Raw genomic sequence first — 11887 nt, forward strand, 5'->3', positions numbered from 1 at the left:
TCACTTCCTGTCTCTGTGTCACATTTTGGCAATTCTCATGATATTTCAAACTTTTTCGTTATTAATATATCTGTTATGGTGATCTATGATCAGTGATCTTTGATGTTGTTATTGTAATTCCCATGAACCACACCCATATAAGACTGCAAACTTGACTGATAAATTTTGTCTGTGCTCCGATTGCTCCAGCAACCCCTCTCCTTCATTCCTCCTTTTCTCTTCCTCTCCTCAGGCTTTCCTCTTCCCTGAGACACAAGAATATTGAAATTAGGCCAAGTAATAACCCTACAATGACCTCAAAGTGTTGAAGTGAAAGAAAAATCATGCGCATCTCTCACTTTAAATCAAAAGCTAGAAATGATTAAGCTCAGTAAGGAAGGCGTGTCAAAAGCCAAGACAGGCCAAAAGCTAGGCCTCTTGCTCCAAAAAGTTAGCCAAGTTGTGAATGTAAAGGAAAAGTTCTTGGAGGAAATTAAAAGTGCTGCTTCAGTGAACACATAAATGGTGAGAAAGCGAAATAGACTTATTGCTGATATGAAGAAAGTTTTAGTCTGGATAGAAGATCAAACTGGCCGCAACATTCCCTTAACCCAAAGCTTAATCCAGAGCAAGGCCCTAACCCTATTCAATTCTATCAAGGCTGAGAGAAGTGAGGAAGCTGCAGAAGAAAAGTTTGAAGCTAGCAGAGGTTGGTTCATGAGGTTTGAGGAAAGAAGCCATCCCATAACACAGAAGGACAAGGGGAAGCAGCAAGTGCTGATGTAGAAGCTGCAACAAATTATCCAGAAGATCTAGCTAAGATCACTGATGAAGGTGGGCACCCGAAACAGCAGAGTTTCAATGCAGATGAAACGACTTTATATTGGAAGAGGATGCCATCTAGGACTTCCATAGCTAGAGAGGAGAAGTCAATGTCTGGCTTCAAAGCTTCAAAGCACAGGCTGATTCTCTTGTTAGGGGCTAATCCAGCTGGTGACTTTATGTTGAAGCCAATGCTCATTTACCCTTCTGAAAATCCTAGGGCTCTCAAGAACTATACTAAATCTACTCTGCCTGTGCTCTATAAATGGACCAACAAAGCCTGGATGACAGCACATCTACTTACAGCATGGTTTACTGAATATTTTAAGCCCACTGTTGAGACCTACTGCTCAGAAAAAAAAGATTTCTTTCAAAATATTACTGCTCATTGACAATGCACATGGTCGCTAAAGAGCTCTGATGGATATGTACAAAGAGATAAATGTTTTCATGCCTGCTAACACAACATCCATTCTGCAGCCCACAGATCAAGGGATCATTTCAACATTCATGTCTTAGTGTTTAAGAAATACTTTTCATAAGGCTATTGCTGCCTCTGCTGTATTTGGACAGAGTAAATTAAAAACATTTTGGGAATGATTCACCATTTTAGATGCCGTTAAGAACATTTGTGATTCATGGGGGAGGTCAAAGTATCAACAATAACAGGAGTTTGAAAGAAGTTGATACCAACTCTCACGGATCACTTTGAGGGGTTTAAGGCTTCAGGGGAGGAAGTACTGCAGATGTGGTGAAAATAGCAAGAGAACTAGAATTAGAAGTGGAGCCTGAAGATGTGACTGAATTGCTACAATCCTGATGAGACTTTAACAGGTGAGGACTTGATTCTTATGAATGAGCAAAGAAAGATTTCTTCAGACAGAATCTACCACTGGTTAAGAAGCTGTGAACACTGTTGAAATGACAACAAAGGATTTAGAATATTGTATAAATCTAGTTGCTAAAGCAGCAGCAGAGTTTGAGAGAATTAACTGCAGTTTTGAAAAAAGTTCTACTGTGAGTAAAATGCAATTAAACAGCATTGCATGCTACAGAGAAATCTTTCGTGAATGGAAAAGTCAATGGATACAGCAAACTTCATTGCTGTCTTATTTTAAGAAATTGTCATAGCCACCCAACCTTCAGCACCACCACCCTGATCAGTCAGCAGCCATCAACATGGAGTCAAGACCTTCAAGGCAGAAAGATTACAACTCACTGAAGGCTCAGATGGTCATTACCAATTTTTAGCAGTAAAATATTTTAAAATTAAGGTATGTATGTTGTTTTCTTAGACATAATGCCATTGCACATTTAATAGACTACAGTGTAGTGTAAACATAACTTTTATATGAACTGGGAAACCAAAAAATTCATGACTTGCTGTATTGTGATATTTGCTTCATTGTGGTGGTCTGAACTAAACCTGCAGTATCTCTGAAGTATGCCTGTACTTTGCAAACTCAATTGCCATTTTAAGATGGGGACACTAGAGCAGTTTCTCCCCTAACAATTTGCTTCCTTCTAGTGCAGCTTCTACTGCTCACGTTCAGCCTATTTTCTTAGAAATGGCAAAATTCCCAGCATCTTGAGTCAGCCCCACCCTTACCTGCCTTCCTCCACCTTATTGATGCTCAGGGAAAGCAGAGCTCATTTTTGCAGAAACTTGTGAGATTTATCACTCTCTGCTGGGAAAGATTGTATTCACATTCCTCTTGTTTTAACTATAAGTTGTTGTAAATATCTAAAGTTTCTGGCCCAGGTAGAGAAATAAAGTAATCTTTCCTCATCTTCCCAGCCTGACTCTAGCAGTTTGCAGATTCTTAGTGAAACATTGCTTAGCTTGTTCCAGTTTTTTTGGACATTGTCTGAAAGGCATAGTCTAGGCAGGCTTTTTCCATTATTATTTGTTCCTTGCTTCTACCATTTCTGGTTGTGTTGAAGTGAAATTGACACAGACTCCAGCATAATGTCCTGCAAATGAAACTTGTTTGGAAACTGTTTCTATGGGTCATGCTGGGCTCATTCTAAAAGTTTTTAAACCAGTTTGCTTCAGGATTGAGTCTCGTGTTTGTCAAATAGAGAGTATTGTTCAACTATGGTTCTGAACCCAATTTTTATGAATTTCTTGAAAATAAGGAATCAGGCCTTTGAGCATGATGTAATATGTAGTTTACTTAGTTTATTAGAAACAAGTTTATAGAAAATCTGCAGGAAAATTAAGTGATGTGGAAGTAGGGGAAGCATGTAGGAAACAAATGTACGTGGGTGTTCCTTCCTAAATTGTATTTCAATGCCCCTTTACATCTTGCCTCTGCATCTTTTGTTTTAGTGCCCATAGGACTTAGAAATGGAAATGTTTATTTGAATTAGTTAACAAGAATTTAAATTTTAATTTATCAGATAATCTCTTTTCTTTTATCCAAGTTTTGCCCATTCTATAAGTCCTATCAGAAGGGCCTCTTCTATAGAAACTTTTGCAACTCCTGTGGCACCTCTGTCTATTCTTTGACACTATTATTACTGGAGCCTTTTAATGCACAAACCTCTCTTCCCATCTAAAACGGAGCTTCTGCAGGGCAGGGACTATAACTTTCTGCATCCTCAGATGTGCAAGGGTCCTGGTTTAGTTGGTACTCAGTAAGTGCTCATTTATAATGAAAGTATGAACTGAAACAAGAAAACAAACTAAAAACTGTACCAAGCAAACTCTGGGTATAAAAAGGAATTTGAGACTTACATTGAGTGTTAATGGACTGTATTGTTAAGGAAATATTCAATTACAAGAGCAGATGGAGAGGAGTTGGGCCAACTTGACTACAGTGGTGTGGCCTATCTCTTTCTAGCTAATGTGTGGTAACTACCAAGACATAATAGGGATTTGGGACCATAAGATGCCAAGGTCTGATTGTGTGTTCAGAATTCTGTAGGAAAAATTCTTAGCTTGGATTGAGTTACTCATAAGGTTCCTTCTAACTTTCTAGCATCAATAATTTTGCAAATAAATCTACTGGTTTTAAAACACTGTTTCAATATAATTTTAGAACTCTGGCTTAAAATTTACAACATAGGTTGTTTCTGAATATCCGTTGATTATTCCTTGTATACTACATTCTCTGGAGTCTGTCGTGTCGTGCATCTGATATGACTTAATTTGTATTACCTAACGTATTGCACTAGGTAGATATTATGTAGTCATTTGGATGCTTGTTTTCTCCATCCTTTTTTGCATGTAAAATATGTAAGACAAGGGAATGGTGTTGCTCAGGACATAGTTGAGAGTATAAAATAGAGTTGAAAGAACTGAGTTGGAATGCAGCTTCATTATTTGCTGGTATGTAACCTGGAGCAAGTTATTTAAGCTATTTGTCACCTAGTTTTTTCTTAGTCTTTTTGTGAGGATTAATGGTATAATGTATGTAAAATACCACTGTAAAGGTGCTCAATAAATTATCTTTAAAATATTTTACATCTTACATTTGGTAGATATTATTTGGCAAATGTGTTGAGCTAAATCTGTCTTCAGTAGAATGTATGTTTTACATAGTATTGATTTTTATTGTTAGAACAAATATGCTTGACCTAAACTCATTTTTATATAATCATATATAATACCAAGTTATTAAACAATTAAAATGTTTTATTTGGGGACTTTAATTATCTATACCTTGCAAACTCTGAAATGTTCCCATTAGATTAATATAAGAAATTGAATTTTCTGTTCAAAATCAGCTGGTTACTAGATTCCTGGTCAATAGAGTCCTTTCTTGCATCACTTAATCTCAAGTCTATATTCAGATATGCACGAGAAAGAGGGCATGGTGATATAAGGATAGATTTTTTACTGTAGCATAAGTTTCTTCTCCTAACTGAGAACCTTATTATGGAGCCCTGTTCTCTCATTCATCCAGTTTCATTGGTTGGGGCATCTATCCTGGTATTGAAAGACCCAAATCCCACTCCTACATTTTCCTGTGACTTGCAGTATAACTTTGAGAATGTTATGGTTCTGCTAATGCTCTTTGCTGCAACCTTGTTTTCTTACCCCTGAGAATAAACCTGTAATGCACCCAATATTTACTCTCATATTGAACCCACGCATCTTTTATGAAAATTTTGATTGTTAAGTTTAGCATCTAAATAATTAATACCCATTGAGCACCTACTAAATATAAGCCTTTCACTTTAGGTTATAATTGTACTATTAAACATTGTAACTTGGAGGAAATTAAAAAGTACTTTGTAAGCCACACTTATGTCTCAAGAATTTCTCACAAATTCTAATAACTAATTTCCTTTTAGATCAGATAAATGCAATTAAGTGGTATTTTCAAAGTGTGATTTATAACCTAACAGATCCCAAAATAAAGGGAGAGAAGAAATTTGGAACTCATTGGTAAGTTTTATTGGTGTCAACAGATAAGTTGGATCATTCGGAGCTTAAAAAAATATGTCCTATGTTAGGGCTGACTTAGCTGACTGATAAATGGAAAAAATATAATCATTACTAATTTGAGAGCTGAACCAAACTGGTCCCTAATGAGAGATTTTTTGGCCCTCAAATTAATTTAATAGTTTAGAATATTACTGGCCTGACTGGTGAGAACTGTTGCCTTGCGCAATACATCTCCAAAAGTATTTCTTTCTTGGAGAAGCTGAGGGGGCTATAGTACTTCTAGTAAGAGTTTTGTTACTTTTTTTTTTTTTAAACTCATTTTGGGAGTACCTGTGGCTTCATTTCTAGAAAGAAGAGGCATGAGAATAAGTGCTAGATTTTTTTCCTTGTATGGATTTTTTCGTGTGTGTGTATGTGTTTGTGTAACTACACGCTTCTCAACATATGAGTGGAGATCTTAAGCTTTATGTAGTCACATTATAAAAGATGCTTTTTTGTGTGTGCCTGTGCATTTATAAGCCAGGCACCATCTTAAATGCTATGTGTGTGTGTTCCATCATTTCCTTCCTATCAACCATATAAGGTAGATGTTATTTCAGATTTATTTATTTATTTTTAAATTGACAGATAAAATTGTGTGCATTCATCATGTACGACATGATGTTTTAGAGTATATATACCTTGTGGAATGACTAAATCTAGTTAGATAACATATGTATTACCTCTCATTGTTATCATTTTTTTGGTAAGAGCACTTAATAAATACTCTTCGCATTTTTCAAAGATACAATATATTGTTATTAATTATAGTGCCCATGTTGTACAATAGATCTCTTAAACTTAATCCTCTTATCTAACTGAAATTATGTATACTTTGATCAACATCTCCCCCCTCTCCTGCAACCACTCCAGCCCCCGGTAACCACCGTTTTACTCTCTACTTCTATGGGGTCAACATTTTTTAGATTTTATATATGTGTGAGATCATGCAGTATTGACCTTTCTGTGCCTGGATTATTTCACTTAACATAATGTCATCCAGGTTCTTTTGTGTCACAAGTGACAGAATTTTCCCCTTTCTTATGACTGAATAGTATTCCAGTGTGTATGTAACCACGTTTTCTTTATCCATTCATCTGCTGATGAATACTTAAGTTGATTCCACATCTTTGTTGTTATGAATAGGATTACAATGAACATACGAGTGCAGATATCTCTTCTAGGGTTATTCTATTTGTTTGCATGTAATTGTTCATAATTGTCTCTTATGATCCTTTGTATTTCTGTTGTATCAGTTGTAATGTCTCCTTTTTTATTTCTGCTTTTATTTAAATCTTCTCTTTTTTTTCTCAGCCTCGCTAAAGGTTTGCCAATTTTGCTTATCTTTTTAAAAACCAACTCTTAGTTTCATTGATTTTTTTCTATTGTTTTGTAGTCTTTAGAAATATGACTTTGGAAATTTGTTTGCTGTTATTTTTTTAAATAAGCTTTCCTCCCCTTTTCTCTTCTCTGTCTTAAACTCCTTTGACTCAAACATTTGCTCTTTTGATGCTTTTCCATAAATCCTGTAAGTTTTCTTCATTTATTTTTATTCTTTATATGCCTCTGACTGTATATTTTTGGATAACCTGTCTTGAGTTTACAGATTCTTTCTTTTGCTTGATCAATTCTGCTGTTGATGCTTTCTATTGTGCTTTTCATTTTGTTCATTTTATTATAAGCTCCAGAATTTCCATTTGCTTCTTTTAAATTATTTCAGTCTTTCTGTCAAGTTTCTCTTTCTGATCACTTATTCTATTCCTGATATTGTTGAATTGTTTCTCTATATTTTCTTGAAGTTTGTTGCAATTCTTTAAACCAATTTTAAATAGTTTATTGGGCAGTTTATATATCTCCATCTCTTTAGGTGTCGGCACTGGCACTTAATTTTGTCCCTTTGGTAGTGTCATGTTTCCCTGATTGTTCTTGGTTTTTTTGGCTATGTGTCAATGTCTGTGCATTTGAAGAAGTAGGTATTTATTGCTGTCTTCACAGACTAGCCTTGTCTGGGAAAACCCATCAACAGTCAGCCTGAATAGAGATTCTGGGCAGGCCATCAGGCATGGTGCCATAGCCCTGGCTTGCTGGGAGCGGAAAGGCACCGGGGCACACCAGAAGCCCAGGGTCACTGAAGCTGGTTCATTGCTGGAGTGCACCAGAAGCCTGGGCCGACTGTGACTGGTGAGGTGCTGATGTGGCCTAGAGAACAATTCCACCACACAAGCTTGAAGCCTGGGGCTGCATCGTCCCACCCGAAGTTGAGATGGGTCTGAGGCTCAGTCCATGGGTACTGGGCTGGAGTATGGGTCTGTGGGGAGCTGCCTGGTGCTAGGTTTTACTATGCTGGTGCTGGGATCTAAGGCAATGTCCTGTACTCACTTCCCTCTTTTTCTCCTGATCAGATGGTATGTGCTATAGGTTAAATGTGTCCCCCCAAACTTCATGTATTGGAAACTTTACTGTCACTGTAACAGTGTTAAGAGGGTGGGGAATCAAATTATGGTCTATGAGAGGTGGAGTCTTTAAGAGGTGATTAGATTGTGAGGACTATGGCCTTGTGAATGGATTGATGCATTCATGGAGTAATGGGCATGGTTCTGATGGCTTTAAAAGGAGAGCAAGTGGGAATCTTAGCTCTTCTGCTCAACCCATTCTTACTGGGTGATACTGGTCACCACAGGACTCTGTGTAGAGTTCTCACCAAGAGGAAGGCCCTCACCAGATGTGTTTCCTGGACTTTGGACTTCCCAGCCTCTGAAAATGTATGAAATAAATTTTGTTTCTTTATAAGTTACCCAGTTTCAGGTATTCTGTTATAAACAACAGAAATGGACTAATACAGTATATCTCTCCCTGTTGTACTACCCGCGGTTGGGGAGGGGTGATGTGGGTAATGTAAAACTGCCCTTTTCCCCCTCCTCAATGTATCTTTTTTTATTATTGTGCTGCAATCAGGTACTGTGATCCCTCACCTGGTTTTCTTAGCTCTTGCGAAAGTATTTGCATGTGTGGATAGTTGTTTAAATTGATGTTTCTGTGGGGGACAATTGTTGGAGATTACTACTTTGCTATCTTGTTTTGTCCTTCTTTTATCTCCATTTTAAAGATAAGAAAACAGAAGAATAGACTGATTAAATAACTTGTCTGGATCACGTATTTCTGATCTGCCGAGTGGCTCTAATGCTTGTGTCCTGTATTTTCGATGTTTTCTAGACTCTAATTTTTGTTGTTCTAAGCACTTCTTAGACCACGTGTATGTAGATAACAGCTCTATCTAAACTCCATGTCTTTAGAAAGATGAAGGTTTACCTTTGTGCCAGTCACTCACATGGTTGTTCACATGGTTTTGGTTTATATTTGACCCTACTGTCATTTTAAGATCAAAGATTGAATTAGAATGACTCCTTTTCCATAAAGGAATATAAAGTAAGAAAATTAATGTATTTCAGACATGTCCATATTTTAACTGTCCCAGGACAACATATAGAAATCTAGGGTTTTTTTTTTTTTCTTTTTCAGACGAATTAATTTTTGTATGATCTGTTCATTGTCATGCTAGTGATAAACTTAGCTACAAGTGACAAACCCCAAATCATCACACACATTTGGTAAATGTCAACTGACTTCATTCTCTCTTCTAGGTTTAGGGAAACATAAAATCATATTTTGGTAGAAAATTTTTATTCTAACTCCAAGGATTCTGAGCTACAACATCAGTAGTTCTGAGTAACCCCCAGATGAAACTTCTGTTTTATCAAAATTCTTCATTTGTTTAAAATTTAGACTTATTTTGCTATATCAGGTTCAGACTAGGATTAGAGTATTTGACTGGAAGCAACTAAAACTGAAATTTCATATACATCAGTCTAGTTTATCAATAGTCTATTGTTCAGTAAGTCAACCTCACCATCAACACCATCTAGTAATTTATGGAACCAATTACTCTTCAGAGATTGTCACTTGTTTTTTACTGTGTGCCTTGTGGTAATATTTGGAATAATTGGTAAGTCAACATCAATGTACAGGTATATTAGAGAGGGAAAGTTCTGGAATGAAGAGAAAAAACACCAAGATAAAGGGCTACAATATAAAATTACAAAGAGGGTCAACCAAAAAATTAGAGATCAAGTAGGATAGAGAATTACCTATAAAATAATAAGTATATGAAGGCAGGGATGAAACAAAACATCTTTGGGAAAGGTTTAAGAAACATGAAGCCATAGAAATAAAATAACAATAAGAGAATAAGAAGGTAAATTAGTGTACTTCTGCCCTGGCTGAACATTAGCATCACCTGAGGAGCAGTTAAAAAAAATACAAATAAATCTGAAGTGAGACCTGAGCACATTCTTTGAACGCTCCCTGGTGGTTCTAATGTTCATCTAGAGTTAAGAAATTCTAAATTAAATGATGCTTTGAAGGCTATTTATAGGTCTCTTTCTTTTGAAAAATCAAAGATGTGAGCCATAAACAGAGACATTTCAAATTTTATCTTCATAACATTTCAAAATCTTTGTTTTCTGTGGAAGTCCTTAAGAAGAAATATGATTTATTAGAACAATAACAACCCCCAATAAATATGGCCTATATTTGATTAATTTTTTTACAACCTGTTATATTTTTATTAGGGTGATATATTCTTTAAACTTTGTGATGACCCTCTTTCTTACTCACAGTAGCCATAAAAATTAAGGAAAAATGTTATTCTTATTTTAGAAAGAATTTTTAAAAGACTGTGGCTCCATTTCTTCATGTTGATTTAAACAGCTGTGCCAGTGCTATTACTGATTGTAACAAATGCACTACCTTGGTGTGGGATGTTGACAGTGGGGGAGACTGTGCATGTGTGAGGTCAGGCAGTCTATAGGAACTCCCTATACTTTATATTCAATTTTGCTGTGAACCTAAAACTGCTCTAAAAGTAGAATTTATTAGTCTTTTAAAAATATTTTTCTTTATTCTTCTTCCCTCAGGAATTTAACAGTAGTAGCTAGGGCTATTGGCTTTCTAAACTAACTTACAGCCAGTTATAACTATAATGACCAGATACTTCATTAGTTTCTATGACTTGGTGACTTAAAATAGCAGAAATTTATTTTCTCATAGTTCTGGAGGCCAGAATTCCAAAATCAGTATTACTGGGCTGAAATCAAGGTGTCAGCAGGGCTATGCTCCCTCCATAGGCTCTAAGGGAAATCCTTTTCTTGTCTCTTCCCATTTCTGGTGGCTGCCAGCATTCCTTGACTTGTGGTACACCACTCCATTCTCTGCCTCTGTACTTACCTTGTTTTCTTTAGCGTGCATGTCTGTGTGTGTGTGTGTGTCTAAAATCTCCTCCCTTTTATATGAATACATGTGATTGCATTTAAGGCCCACCTGGATAATCCAGGTTAATCTCCCCATGTCAATACTGTTCATCACATCTTTAAAGACCACTCCCCACTTTTGCCATAGAGCAGCCACAGCATCCAGGGATTAGGAGGTAGATAGATTGTTTGTGGGGGGGAGGGGGGTACACTTTTCATCCCTGCCACAAATATGAAGTAAAAAGAACTGACCTTAGGAAAGTTAACTTTAAAATGTGTCCCAGGTTAGAATACCACCTAATATCCTTCTATCATACCTGAAGCATTGATGGAAAGCATTGGTGTTTGTCCTGTCCTTATCCACTGCCTGAGCATGTCTCATTCTTCGCCTGGAACTTTAGGTGTGTCCTCTCTCCATCTACAATGACAGCTTCGGAGGGAAGCATTCTAATTCATAAATGCTTATCCTCCTCTCTGTTTCCCTGGCATATGGTACTTACGTGATAAATATTTGTTGCATTAATTAAATAACAACCTGCCCATCTTGCCTTACTTAAGGGAAAGGCAGATCTCCATGAGATGTTCCTGTATGTGTGATAACCAATACAATAAGAAAGGTCCCAGGTTTGCAGGAAAAAAAAGAAATATTTCCTTTTAGAATAGCTGCAGATAAAATTTAATGCAAATTCTAAAATCCCAGCCAATATGAGAGTTGCTGCTTGGCAGTCTGCTCAGCCCATTGCTTTTATAAGATAACCAGTAAAATTAATTAAAATAAAGTTGATTTTCAACATAAGTCAAGCAAGAACTATATAAACAGAAGCAGTGGCCATTGAGCTTCTTAAAATTGCTAAAGCATGACCTGAAAATGTGCGAACCTGAGGGAATCAGGCAACTTTAAAAAGGCTCAGGAATATTTTTTGGCAACATCAGTACAAGTCTGACCCTTGGTTTCAGGAGATACTTTTTCTGGCACATCAGAGGCATGTGGGTGGACTGAGTCATTCTCAGTCCTTCCCAACATGCTCTCTCCTTTCCATCCTCCCCCAACACCCATGAGCAATCGGCTACTTTCTGTCCTTCAGAAAGCAATAACTTACTGAGAGTGCTTCTGAAGAAAAACCCCAAAAGCCTATCACGCATATAAATCTGTAGCAAATAAAAATTTATCACCTTGTCTTAAGTTTGCATCTGTTTATTCTGCCTCCTTCTACTACTCTGATCTAAACTGGAATATCAACACAAGCATTTGGATATAGCAACACCAATAATGCAAGGTCATTTTTAGGGTTAAATCTTGCTGTGGGGCAAGATGAATAATGAAGCTAGAACAAATGGCACTGGG

The 11887-nt window shown here is 36.7% G+C and overlaps 1 pseudogene; it reads left to right on the forward strand.

Moving 5' to 3' along the window:
* Positions 1–290: 290 nt before the first annotated feature.
* LOC134372718 (tigger transposable element-derived protein 1-like) lies at positions 291–7414 on the forward strand (annotated as a pseudogene).
* Positions 7415–11887: the final 4473 nt, after the last annotated feature.

Source organism: Cynocephalus volans, chromosome 3 (genome assembly GCF_027409185.1).
Source record: "Cynocephalus volans isolate mCynVol1 chromosome 3, mCynVol1.pri, whole genome shotgun sequence".
In the NCBI taxonomy this organism is placed as follows: Eukaryota; Metazoa; Chordata; class Mammalia; order Dermoptera; family Cynocephalidae; genus Cynocephalus; species Cynocephalus volans.